The 14,293-nt window shown below is 36.8% G+C and overlaps 1 protein-coding gene across 4 annotated transcripts in view; it reads right to left on the reverse strand.

Moving 5' to 3' along the window:
* Nucleotides 1–14,090, reverse strand: part of LOC150088581 (sodium/calcium exchanger 3-like) — a 139,670-nt gene extending 125,580 nt beyond the window's left edge. For all 4 annotated transcript variants that reach the window (XM_090369586.1, XM_090369585.1, XM_090369587.1 and 1 more), the window contains exon 1: nucleotides 13,716–14,090. The gene's annotated coding sequence lies outside the window, so the exon portion shown is untranslated. The remainder of the gene's footprint in view (nucleotides 1–13,715) is intronic.
* Nucleotides 14,091–14,293: the final 203 nt, after the last annotated feature.

The following is a 14,293-nucleotide window of genomic DNA, read 5'->3' on the forward strand; positions in this document are numbered from 1 at the left end:
ATAGGTTCGATCCGACTGCATAAAGGTTTATTTTAGCCAGCTTTGAAAGTTCAACTAGATAATCATTAATATTAGGAGGGAAACACATAGGGAGCTATTTTTTTATTTATTTATATTAGTTTTTGCCTGCTGCAGCAATAGCCTGAACCTTCCTTGCACTGAAACTAATATTAAAGACCTTAGATTTACGGTAGAACCGAAGCTTCGTCCGTGATCTTTCTTTTACACGATAGCCCACGTAGATGAAAGTTCGTTCGGGAATTTTCTATGAAACCGAAATTTGAGTATAAGCATTCCCATCAAACCTTTCAAGTAAATAGCATTTTCAAGTAATAGAACTAAGCTCCTCTCAGCACATTGTCAAAAGGCTTCCTTTCAAAAATTAGAGCAGTGGTTCATAATCTTTTGTCACACAAGTCACACTTGAAGTTAAAAGATGCATATTCATGGCACACCTAAACAGTGATTACCGTTTAACTCAATGGAGGTTTATCTAATCTCACGAAAAATGGGTCGCAGTATACTAATGGGCTGAGGCACAACGGTTGAGAACCTCTGGATTAGGGTATGCATTCCAATCATTACTGTTAAGATGTTCGAGGTGAGCATCTTCGTCCTTTAACATCTTGGATTATTGTAGATGGAGAGTACTAAAAATTTTTTCAAGAGTTCAAGAGCCTCTCAGAGGGACCCTTCCATCCAGCTCATTAACGGATGGCTGCATTTGACAACCATATTCCTTCCTAAGCAGATGTTAGTTTTGTCCAAAACGTGGAACTTGACCATTCGATATTCGCAAAGGATAGAATATTTTATAGAGATAGTATTGTCAGTCATTCCTTCCTTTATGATTCCTCATTCCTTTATGAAAGCAATCTGTGTAATTCTATGTGGCGTGACATAAATAGTACTGTATTATACGTATAAGTCTTGTGATGTGTGTAGTTTCTATAATTATTTAATTTATTGCGCTATATATATTTATAGAGTATTTATTATGGATGTGCTCATATCACGATATAAATATACACAATTGTTCTACCGTTATATCTCCCTGCCTACGTGGTAGATTCTTACTTCACTTTGAGAGATCTTCAGCCTACTGCATTCTATTACTACATCGCCCACACGAAGCTAGCTTCCCTGCAACACAAGCACGTTTGGCAGTGAAGCTACCTTTACATTGTTTATGCGTACTTACAACTTATACTAGGTCAGCTGAAACGTAAAATATAAAATCTACTTTTACAGTTTTATGGTCACCGGACACATGTGACACTGGATACAACTATCTCCTCATTCCATGCACATAGTCTAGAAGAGTCATAAAATAATTTAAAGAGTCGCAGGCGAGTGCACAATTGCCATGCTTGGTTATTATACTTGCAGAGCGGACTAGTGGATGTATGTAGGCCACACGGTTACTTTCGACACAGATTTCATTTTTATTATTTTAGCTTCATAATGGCCTGACATTATTTTAATTCTGAAGGGCACAGGGTTAGGCTAGACTGTTCTGTTTTAAATAAGTTTGCTCTTAATAGCCAAAAGTAAATGATATACGTTTAGCTGCATCACTATTACAGATTGGGTTATGTAGATTCGTATGTAGTTAGGTTGGATCGAAAAGCTGAAGATGTAGTAGATGGGACAACGTACTTTCACTCATAAGCGATTCACTTAGAAGATGGAAAGCTATATAACATCACTAACTCGAATATAACTTGTGATAAAAGGCACGTGGTAAATTTAGGATATATTCAATTGTGGATATGGCTCGTAAACTAATAGTATTTAGGATTAGCCCTTCAGGCTTTGTTACAATTGACCTGTAGAAGATGCGTGGCAATATGTAAACTAAACTAAACCGTTGAAGACTAAAAATGAACTCAACTAGCACTCTTTGAGGTCTTCAAATGAGCGCATGTGCTCAAAGTGAACTAACTAAATAAAATTTTTAGTTTTTAGGTTACTTTAGAACCAAAACGGTTCTGAAGTAACCTAGCAATGTACGAGAAAGGTTCGTAATTGCTCAGCGTCGTTCGGAAGTTATCTTCCGTTGTAATTAATTGCTGCATCCACAGAATAATAATTCTCAAATTCTTCCATCGTCAGTCGTTTTCGTGAGAGCTCCAATCCCAGTTAAAGAAAACCAGCATTGAATCCCAGGAGAAAAACATAGAAAGTCTGCCAACTGTCGTTAACTTCAGCGACGTCTATCGGAGCGACACACCACCAGGTTGCTGGGTGTTACGAGATTCCATACAACGTACGTAAACGTTTGTTTTCTTATCGAAAATTTCAGCCTTCACTCTGGCTCAATACTCACATTTTCTAGAATACAAGGTGATGTTGTTACTCGAGCGCAGGGAAACCACAGGCTTTTACTATATTAGACAAAAAATAATAATAGCAAATAAAAAACCAATAAATATAATAATAAAAATAAAAGATATAATGAAATATCTATGTATTTCTCTACTCATTTAGGAAACTATCCAGCTGACCTTAATTTCACCTTCATTCATTTTACTATTCCCTCTATAAACCTTAATGAGGTTCTATCTAAGGTACTGGGTTGCCAAGCTCTGTAGCTCACATATTCCAAGTCTTTCCTCATGCGGGTGTCGTTTTGCGGATCTCGCCAAGCAGGTTGACCGTTTTTCAACCCTTTAAACGTATCTTTTTAAGGCGCGGTCTCTATAATTGGACACGGTATTCCAAGTGCGGTTTTACAATTGCCTTGTACAATGGGATTATAATCTCCCTATTTCTACAGGATGTTGTTCGATAAATCATCCGCTCGCATTGTAACTCCTAAATTCCTTTTTCTCTTTACTGTTTTTATTCAACCCCATCAGGTATATAAATTATGTTAAGATTGGTATTCCTCAAATGTAATACTTTGTATTTTGCAAATTCCAAAATCCAAAGAACAGAATCATTTTATTTCTCTAAATTTTCATATAAAGCCATAGTTTTCTCCTGCTTAAATAACGAACATTGCTTGCCATACTTCCCTACAAACATCGATTCCTGAAAACACGTACATACGCACACCTCAATAATAAAGAAGAATGCCCTTGAATGTCTTGATCAACGGAATATTTAGATTACTTTGTAGAAAGCTCACCTTTATTGATTTAACTGCGTTTATCGTACCAAAAAGAAATGTTCAAAAGTCATTTATGACTACCATCTTCAGAAGATGATAATCTCTTAGCCTTCATGCCAAGATGGATTCGGCAAGGAAGACATTCTTTATCTAATTGCATAACTCTGCCTGATGACACAAGTTACATCATATGACTACAATTTTATGTGAAATATTGATGAAATGGCGACTCCAAGGACATATCCCCTGTTCTGTGTTTAACGACTGTAAAATCATTTTTAATTTATGATGTATTTTAATGGATTTTAGTCATTGTCTTCTTTGTTAAAGTTTGCAATTTTTCCAAACACTCATATGCTGCAAGTGAAATTGTGTTCTAATGTCCAATTAGAAATAAATAATGGGAAAAGTATTTAATGAATTACTTTAATACCCTTCCATTATTTGCGTCCATAACATCGTGTACTTCAGACCCAATACTGAAATAAGTTTCTTAACAAGTTCTCAAGCTAATGGACACTTTAAAAGGAATTGATTTATAATTTCATAAGACCATTACTAAAATCTCACTTCAGCCATCCTGTGCTAGAAACTTTACGAGCGAGATTGCATGTTAAGGTACAGGCTCACTAAGTGTGTTTTATACCTTCGCATGCAGGTCTTTTGTCTGGCGTTACAGCCATTTGTGGACATTAACAATAAAGACACTTATTGAATGACACGATCGGTGAACTGAGAGCGAATCCACCCCTTCCTAATCTTTCCTGTGTGTCGCATTAAAGACTCTTACTGATTCCTTACAATTTCCTGCCAGCAGAATCAATCCTATCGGAACACCAGAGAAGGGGAAAGTGCTCTCTCTCTTTGGGCGTCCGACATTCTAATGACTAACTGAATTTGAAAGATATAAGTAACACTGGCACGTGTTTTGCTGAAAGTCATAAAAGCCAACAATAAAGGACGATATTGCTGTGATGCAATTGTGTCAGTCAGCTCTTCTTAACGATCCCATTAGCATAAAAGCTACAAAACACACTAACAGTTACTTAATCCGAGATCTCATCGGAATTGGAGAGCATAAAAATGTAACTTCGTAAGAGAGAGATAGTGAGTAAGAAGGAGAGAGTGATAGAACAGAAAGAAAGAAAAAGGAAATAGAGAGCGAGAGGGGATCGATTCTATTAAATCCGAGCCACCATTTATCTTCGTCAGGAGACAGCAAAATCGTTTAATTTTGAAATAGCAGTCCTCCCGATATCCAATTACATGTGCAGCAATAGAAATTGAAAGGATATGGCAACCCAATATAGCTAGAATTAAATGCCCTTTTCGCTGGTCTCTGTCTGCCTATCTCTCTTTGTCTGAGTTCTATTTATCTCAGTGGTACCTTCGCTCTCTACCACGCACACCATCCGAAGTCGATATAAAACTAACCGAACGACCCATTTCGATTTTAAAGCATGTCTGATCAATACCACTCTAAAAGCATCATTAGTTGCGTTTGAAGTGTATGACATCTCCACATCTCCTCTTTTATGATTGTGATATGACTTCATTTAAGTCAATTTACCTCTTTACATGTACTTCGAGTGACCAATTTATTAGGTAAACCTAATAAATCTCTTTAGGTTTCAGACCAGCCTGGATTCATTGTGCAATAGTGTTGACAAAGTCTCTAATAATGTCTCAGGGATTCTGGTCCATTTTCACTGAAATACCGAAGAGCTCGTTCCACCTCATCCCGCATCTGCTTATTTCGATTGAGATCTGGTGAGTGGCGATACCATCTCAGTTGGCTGAATTTTGTCTCTTGTTCGAGAAACCATTTCTGGAGTAAATTCTAGTCTTGTAACATGGCGCATTTTCCTGTTGGAAAAACTGAAACCCATTCTCAGATGAGTAGCCATAAAGAGATACGCCTGATCTGAAACAAGTTCTGGATAATCTCTGGCATCCAAACGTTGCTCTACTGTTGTCAAGCAGCCCAATGTGCACCCACACCTTACACTGCCATCATCAGCTGTATTGTTGACACCTGGTTGGACGGGTTCATGGATGCATTCTGTTTTCGATGTATTTTGGTCCTCCCATCAATGAAGACAATTGGAATGGGACTTGTCAGACCAGGCAAAGTTCTTCTGGTCCATTGGCGTTCTCAGTTCACTATAACTAACCTACTTCTTTTTCTGCTGATACAAATGAATCATTTCTGGCATCGGCTGCGATACTCTATCCGAATTGAGTGTTCCAAAATGCCTCTTGGCTACCATTGTTTAACTGGGTTGTTATTTGACAGAGTGTAGAACTATTATCCACAAAAGCCTTGTCAACATCAGTGGGCCTCTCACCTCAACGAGTTGTTTTCGGACCATAGGATCATAGGAATATATTTGTTTATTGGACAATCTCCATACACCAGAAACAGAGTTGTATATGAAAATCCCAATGCTGTCTGAGATACTCATACCGGTGGGTCTGATGCCTACTACTGGTCCAAGTTCAAAATCACTTAAATCGTTCTTCTTTCCCATTCTCGCACACTAAATTTCACAAATATAACATCCCTAAAGGCTACCCTCCTGTTATTATATTGCGAGGTACGAACACGTGATGTTGTCATTGAAGGACCACATCACGTGTTCGTGCTGTGGTCCTTCAATATACACCAGTCTGGCTGGTATATTTCACCTACTGACCTCTCCAAGAAGAATATTACACTACTTGCGTAAATGGATTAAGGCTAAAGTCTCTAATAAATTATTTTATCGCTCTTTTATTTTCATCTTAAAAATAAAGCTCGTTCAACTGTATACCAAGGAGAGATATTAACTTTTACGAGTTTCTGATTCGAAGCTTTTTTCGCTGTGTCCACTGAGATTATAACTCATTGACAACAGTTCCCTCTGCTTGGTGCTCACTTTTTTGCTTGTGAAGTTTCGAGATAACATGACTCTTTGGATTAAAAGAATGCAGGCTTCTCGCTACATTAAGTTCTAGTTGATGAATATTAGGAAAGAAAATTAAACGAATCGAATCTGTTTTAAGGAAGAATTAAAAACCCTTAGGCGTTGGAATCCTGAAATGCCAACGCCTCCTGCTGAATTGAAGTGGAATAGTCTGCAACTTAGTGATGCGCTTATCTATAAGAGGAGCTGCTCTCGCACTAGGTCTGGGTTCGAATCCATGGTGTACAATACAAGCAATATACAGATGATCCGAAATATTGACGCCTCTATGGACGTCAGGATTTCAGATATGTCTGTTTACAATGGTGTCATGAACGACAACGGTGGTCATTGCAGTACTGGAAACGTGCAATTTGGTCTGACGAAGCTGCATGAAGGATGAAATCGGATATTCTGCAATTTAAAAAATAGAAAATTATTTTTATTATTAATTTTATACATGCCTATTCCATCATAAAAATGAACTCGATCATTCTTCTACAGAGAGGGGGATTGCTGAATAAAGCGAGAAGGGGATATTCAATGGGTGCTTCTGACAGCTATGACAGTGTTGCTATGAGCAACACCGGGGATCAAGTACGTTGTGGAAATTATGATCTTTTTGCTGTCAAGATGAGAAATGACATTGCTGTTCAGATGAAGAAAAGCGGTGGAAAAAACGATAGGTGCGCCACCTATAAGTCCTTGATTGTTTTTTGATAAAATGCGAAGTGAAATTTTAAATGGAACTGTAGACTGGTCCAGAAGTTGGACTATTGGGAGCAATAAAAGTGAGAATGTATGAGGATAACACTAGGAAGAAACAAATTATAAAAGGGGCATTCATTTTTTTATAGTATTTTAACGCCATCTTTCAAGAAGCATCAATGTTCGCTTTCATATATCCCTGGTGGCCATTTATATGAGAGAAGATCCCAAGAAAGACATTGGGTCAGCGGCTGCTAAAAAGGCGCCAATTACCATCTTCAAACACTTCGAGAAGTAATGTTACACATAGCACTTTAAGATGGTGACTGACACTGTAAAATTTCGATCTCTACGGGAACTCTACGATTGGACTGTGACCAATAAGCTTAAAATCAACTTGTCAAAAACAAAGATGATGATTCTTGGATCAAAGTTGGATATCTCTCGTCCTCCGTTGGTCAAGATCAACAACATTCGTCTCCCCATAGTTAAAGAGAACAAGGTTCTAGGAGTGGTAATTGATTCCAGTCTCGATTTTATTCCTCATTTGACAAACTTATCATCTAAAATACGTAGATTTACTGGTGCAAATGTTAGGGTGTCCCGTGTTGAATGGGGACTCTCCAGATAAACTTTAAGGATCTATTACAATGCAGTTTTCCTCCCTCTGGCCACGTATGCTGCCGGTGCATGGTTTCACAGGGCATAGCTCAAACACTTCAAAGCAAAACTCTCCTCCTTTCAGAGAACCATCTTGCGATGTTTAGTTAAGGCATGCAGGACAGTCTCGACGCAAGCTCTGCAAATACTAGCCGGAACATTACCTTTAGACTTGCAAGTTACTTATAGAGGCTTTTTATACAGACTGAAAAGGCAGATTGAGGCCGAATTTCTTGGAATAACCATCAACCTTCAAGAAGATGCTAAAAGAGAAAGAAAGAGACTGTGGAACGAGTTAGTTAACATCTGGCAGTCTCGATGTGATACAGCTCCCGTTGTTGCAACAACGAAAAAATGTATACCACAAGTTTCATTTCTCCATGATAAACGTTTTCGATTGTGGTTCTGCATGGACATATTCACGTCTTACCTGTTGACAGGACATGGATCGATGAACCAGAGTTTTTTTAGGTTCAACTTATCACAAACAGACCTCTGTTCGTGCGGATCACCAGAGAGTTGGGATCACATCTTGCATCATTGCTCCCTGTATGACGATCTCAGAACTCCTCTTCATTCACTTACTAATTTTCAACCAGGACAGGAGTCGTCTCTGCTTCAAAGCACGGAGCCAAATCTGATTCTTCAGGCTTTCGCTCAAGGCGTATTTCTTCGAAGGCGTTCAGTGTCGACAGATCTTAACAGGATGCAGCACAATGGTCCTGATGATGTATAGCTAGTTAGATCTCCTTTAATAATATATAAACTCAAATCCTCAAGAAGTGAAATTTTTCCTCGGCCTGCAGACAAAATTAAGTGCTTTCTTTCTGTGTGTTTTTTTCTTTAGTAGCATCACTACTTTCATTCTTTTATGTATTTATTTATTATTATAATTTCTTTTTTTAGGAGCACCGCTACTTTCTTTTATTTGTTTATTTATTAAATTAATTTTTTTATGAGAACCACTTCTTTCTTTCTCTTTTTTTGTTTATTAATTTATTCGTTTTTTTTAGGAGCACTACTACCTTCTTCCATTTTACATATTTTTATTTATTTATTATTATTATTTATTTTTTAATTTTTATTTATTTTTTATTATTATTATTTATTTTTTAATTTTTATTTATTTTTTATTATTATTATTTATTTTTTAATTTTTATTTATTTTTTATTATTGTTATTTATTTTTTAATTTTTATTTATTTTTTATTATTATTATTTATTTTTTAATTTTTATTTATTTTTTATTATTATTATTTTTTATTTTTTTTCTATTATTTTTATTATACATGTTTTATTTTATTTTCTTCTGCTTCATTTTTATTAATTTCGCTTCCATATCCAGCACCATGGGTGATCTTTTTTTTTTTTTTTTTTCTTTTTTTACTCTGGAATGGGCCCTAGAGGATGCTGGCCTACCTTCTGGAAACATCAGGTGGGTCAGAGTCTCTCTTGAGACAGTACGTGCTTTACATGGACTGGCCCACCTTTCCGTGGTGTGGAGAAGTACTCAGAATCATCTGTCCAGGTGACTGATGCTTCTGGGTAGCCAAGAGGCCAGAACAGAACACACACATATCTTGGCCCATCTGTAGTGATACTGTTCTTCACAGAGATACGAGGCGGAGTTGAACTAACGCTCTAGGAGCCGCCCTTTACAAAAACGCATGTCCACATGTAAAATTTGGATATTACATTCAAAAAGCAACAGAAGTGCACTATTGGAAAGAATTTGATGTAGAAGTATTGATCAGTAACACCAAATAACCCCTAACTGCTTGTAAATTCATAAATAAAGCAATGGCCACTCTTTTGAGTTTCAGTTTCGGACCTCAGTAAGGAAATATCCACAAGTTTCAATGACGTAAAAGCTTTATAAAATGCGACCCTCATATTTTTATCTTCGTTAACTAACACCTAATCCAGTATCTAGATAGGGGTGCTAACCTATCAGAATCTCAATTTTTTTATGAAACCCTTGGCCATCATTCAGGACGTGAAGGGTATGCTGCTTCATATGTCTACAATAAAGAATATTTATTTGTTTAATCTGAGATTTTCAGCAACCAAGCTTGTCACGAAGGCATTGCCACTCAACGGTATTTCAGAATGATAAACCATTGCATAATGGTTTATCATTTTGGTTGCTTTTTTCATGAGCCACCAAATATGCTCTGAACCATCAAACTGATCGGTGAACGATCTGCTTGAAGTATTCTTGAAGTCTTCTGATGTTGGAAAATCTCGGCTTCTCAGTGGCTCCCCGATTTCATGGAATAAATCAAAGCCACAAAGACTAGTGCCCCAAAATAGGGAAGGGGATATTCAAGGATTTCCAACTGTTACTACTACCATGAAGCTTTCACAGTACAGCCGCACTACAATATGGACAGAGTCGTGGAAAGCTTTCCCGTCCATGATGAAACGGTTTTTGCCACTTGGCCATGATAGAGCAATACGACAAGTCTGCATGCTTCATGCAAATTGAGGAAATACTCTGTTGTTTTTCGAAACTTCAGTCCAAGAGAGCTGATCGTGCTTTGAAAACATACGAGTAATTCAATGCACCTGCAGCATGCAGGTTTGAGGAATTCTTTTTTTGTGTTTAATAATTATTAAAAAGAAATAGGAGTAGGAGAACATAACTCTTCCTTTTATTATATTTTTTTAATAAAAAACGTTTATAAAATGAAATCAGGGAGCATTATTGGTATTATTAAAAGCTGATATTTGACAGAAAATTCCTTTATATATTTTATAAGAGGAAAATCTTCGAAATTAGTTTTCTTATTACCTTCTTACTACAATATATTTTGTAAGGCGATCAATTAACACAAAATTCACATGTATTAGGTTCCTCCTTGTAATTGAAGAGAAATTCAAAATGCAATACGTTCTATATACAAATTTGAACAAACAGAACCGAATATATCCGGTTCTGTTTGTTCAACAATTGTCAGTTATTTGATTCGAAATCATTCACGGTCCAAAGATGGGATAAACCAAGATATAATCAAAGTTTTAGTTAATCCCTTACTACGTTGATCTTGCCTTCACCCTTTCGTAGTAATCTAAATACGCGAAAGTCTGCTTCCTTTAGATAACTGCTCGATCCTTTCTGATCAGCTTCGTTCTGTTTGCAACCCCGCAGGGTCAAGACTGATGCTTTGTCTGCCACCAGGCAGGAAGGCTACAAGGATAGCGATCGATAGGAACGTCGATTCTTTCCGAGCTGGTACACGACTTCCTGTTAACACAGCCTGCGCCCAGTCGGTAAGTAGGTTGTCTAATAAATTCCATCTATCCTTCGGTCGGATGTCGCGTCAGAAAGAAAAAAAAAGGCGAATGGAAGTATCATACAGCGTCCAGCTGCTAAGAGATGGTTGGTGCATGACGTCTTGCAATTCCGTTGATGGTTGTATCCACTCAGATTCAACTTTAGACTTCTCGATTGTCTTCCCCCTTGCAGAGAGAGATCACATGGTTTCTATAAGTCCATAAAATTAAGAAGATCGTATTTCTCTGTAGGATGGTAACGAAGATCTCAATTTGGTAGGGTTGCGTTTCGTCACTGCACCTTTTTCACTGCAAAGGAGCAGTTTGCGCTGCTGCTATTTCAAACGAACTAAAATTTCTAGTTTTATTGGGAAGATGAAGCACGTTTCATATCTGCAATTTTCAGTTTTGCTTCCACTTGGAAAGCAAACGAAAGACCACTCGCTGTGCGTTTGCAGTGGCGTAAATTTTCCAGAAGTGACAGTTGATCAGATCCATCACAGGCATTGTGACACAGATCATATTAAAATCCATGAGCTTTCAGAACTCATATGCAGTAATCTTCGTTCTATGATATTTCAAGGTTTTACTGTTTTATAAGAATTACAATTATAACATATTTTAATCATTTGGACTTATCACATTCAGTGAGGTTTACTATTTTTCTTTAATCTACTTGTGAATGAAGGTCGTTAGCTTCATCAGAGTCCTTGATTACATCACTCAACGTCTTAGCTACCCAACATGGAAATGTGGGACTGCCAGCTTTCTTTCATCCTCTGCTTCAGCTGAAAATCCCTATTATCTGTCTGATTGAAAATTAAAGTAATCTTACTTCGAGTTGGAGAATTCCAACTTGGAGTAAGAACCACACGTAATGTTCTTTACGCAAGTCAGGCTTCTGTTACGTTGTTTTACTTTCGGGAGAAGATATATAAATTCTTTTATCTCCTACAATCCACTAAGGTAAGGCATTCTTCTGATATTATTAAGGCAATAACCACTAACTCATTAATCGTTTACAAATGATTAACTAAATCAAATAAATAATAATCAAGTAAATAAATAATAATCAAGTAAATAAATAACAATCGAAAAGCATCAAATAATTAACTAAATCAAATACATAAATAAATAATAAGCAAATAAATAAATAACAATCAAAAATTATCATATAATTATTTATTTCATATCAAATAATTAAAAAGCAATTCAAATACATAAACAAATAACAAATCAATAAATAAATAACAAAAACAAATAAATAAATAACAATCAAAATATAATGAAATAGTTAATCAAAAATTTCTTTGGTTGTTCGGATATCACCCTACTTTTTGAAACATTTCACTACGTTATCAGCGTAGCTATCAACAAAGTCAGATAGACTTGGCTTATAGGGAATATATGTTCCTGTGCACAATAACTTATCAATTAATAATAAACAGCATCACTAAAAGCAACAGACTTAAATCTATTATATATTATATTAAAAAATAACAAAAATTATTAAATTTTTAACTAAAAATCTGCATTTTCTTAAAAGATAATTTCAGAGACTCAAATAATAAGAAATATCGAGTCTCATTTCTCTTTATTGTATTAATTGTTACTTTAATAGATCTGAACGAATTAATTTCTTCGCTCACGTAGATAAACTACTGTTTCAGATAGGCTTTTCTCGATTTATCTACTTGCTTACTTTGACTAGATGGAGCCAAACACGATAAGATAGTTTATAGTTATAGTTTAATCTAAAAGGCAACTTTAAAAAGTATTTTCTCTGTAAAGTGAAGTTAGAGTAATGCTTTATTTTCTTGGACATAATAATTTTAATATCAACCACATAAAACTGTTACTGATTACTCTTTCCGGTTTTATTTTCAGAAAATGGGGTTGCTTTTCTTTGAAGTTCGATTACCTCTCTAAAAACAACTCGCAAATAACTACCGATACTCAGATTCCTTTGGTGGGCACGTATTTGGGTTATTGACTGCACGTGCAGTGGACCGATCAAAACTTGATCGGGGATAACTTCAGCCGCGATCTAATCCTAAAAATAGACACTTTTTTAACTATTATATGACTTTTCTATAGAGATAGAATACACTATATTGTAAGGATCCATTAAAAATAAATAAAAAATAAATTTGGTTGTTTTTAAAATTCCATAATCTTCGCGAGTTTGTTGAAAACGTTGTTTATATCAATAACTTTAAATAAAATGCAAAATATTTGTCAACGTTTTCTCCAAAATGTTGCTAAATAATTTCGCAAGTTGTATCGAAATGATGATGCAATCTAAACGCGTAAACTATTTCATACTAATAAAAAAAGCAATTATTTAAGGCGCATTCTACAATCTAAAATTATCATTTTAAAGATAAAACACGTTAGGCCTAACGGACTAATACAAACTATGGATCTGAATAAAAACTTCTCTTAAAAATACTTATTATGTACACAATAAAGTACACTCGAATACGTATTTCGAATACAAAATTTTAATAGCAAACCGAGGCCAGCTTTAAAAGGGGGACGTTTAATAAGCACTCAGGCAATATGAGAACACAAAACTAAATTGCGAGTGCTGTTCTAGTAATGGTGCAAAAATTGCTTCAGGCCAAATCCAAGGGATGAATTATTCAGATGCTGGATGATATAATGAACTCTGTTTTGTTAACAGTACAGCTGTTGGTGCTGTTGCTAGGTAACCTTAGGATAATGTCAGTACATACGCGATGCATTTTGTTTTTCGTTAGGATATAAAATATGCTCGGGAATCGAGTAACAGAGCAGATGGTGTGGTGTCTGCGCTTATTAGGTTATGGAATCGCTTTCAACAGAAGGAGTGAGATTGTTATCTGGCCTGCCATTCCGCTTCTTTTTCCCCATATCACACTACGGCAATGCACCACGACGCCGCAGGATTTCCTGTTTAACAACCGCCTACTTCTAACAAATTAACCAACCGGAAGTAGTAAAAGAGGAAGTAGGTGCAAGGTACTTACATCTTGTTCCTCGCGGGATGTCTGCTTTCCTAAGCTTGTTCTACGCATGCAGTCCGATTCGTAGAAGCCGCAACTCGCTTCGTATGCGGTGAGCCCTCGGCTCTCTCCTTTCCCGTACTGCCGATAAGCTGTGAAATGCAGACGCAGCTCGTGTCGATAATCAAGAACATCCGTCCATTTGCAGGCAGCGCGGACGGGACACAAAGGAGGGCAGAGAAGGAGACTCCAACTACGAAACACTACCCTTTGCCCATGGCCGTAGAGGAGGAGGAGGAGGGGGGGAAAGGAGCTATACAGTAGTTCCACAGTAGTTGCAGAGAAGGCTACGGTGCAGATACGGATTCACACAGTTCCCCTTCACACTCTCCCACTCTCGCTAACTCACGCTTTCTGTGTCAAGCTGAAACAGCGCGGGGCATCATGGGAACGGACGCAAACGCGCCTGAGTACAACTGTGCAGACGACAATATGCTATCCCAGAGCGGGGCTGGAGTAAGGGGGGTTTGCATGGACGCGAATCGTTAAAAAGTCTGGGGATTGTTCGTCAATAGCCAAAACGAATGCATATGGTGATGATG

Source organism: Mastigoproctus giganteus, chromosome 3, assembly GCF_048544385.1.
Source record: "Mastigoproctus giganteus isolate SK-2022 chromosome 3, ASM4854438v1, whole genome shotgun sequence".
Classification (NCBI taxonomy): domain Eukaryota; kingdom Metazoa; phylum Arthropoda; class Arachnida; order Uropygi; family Thelyphonidae; genus Mastigoproctus; species Mastigoproctus giganteus.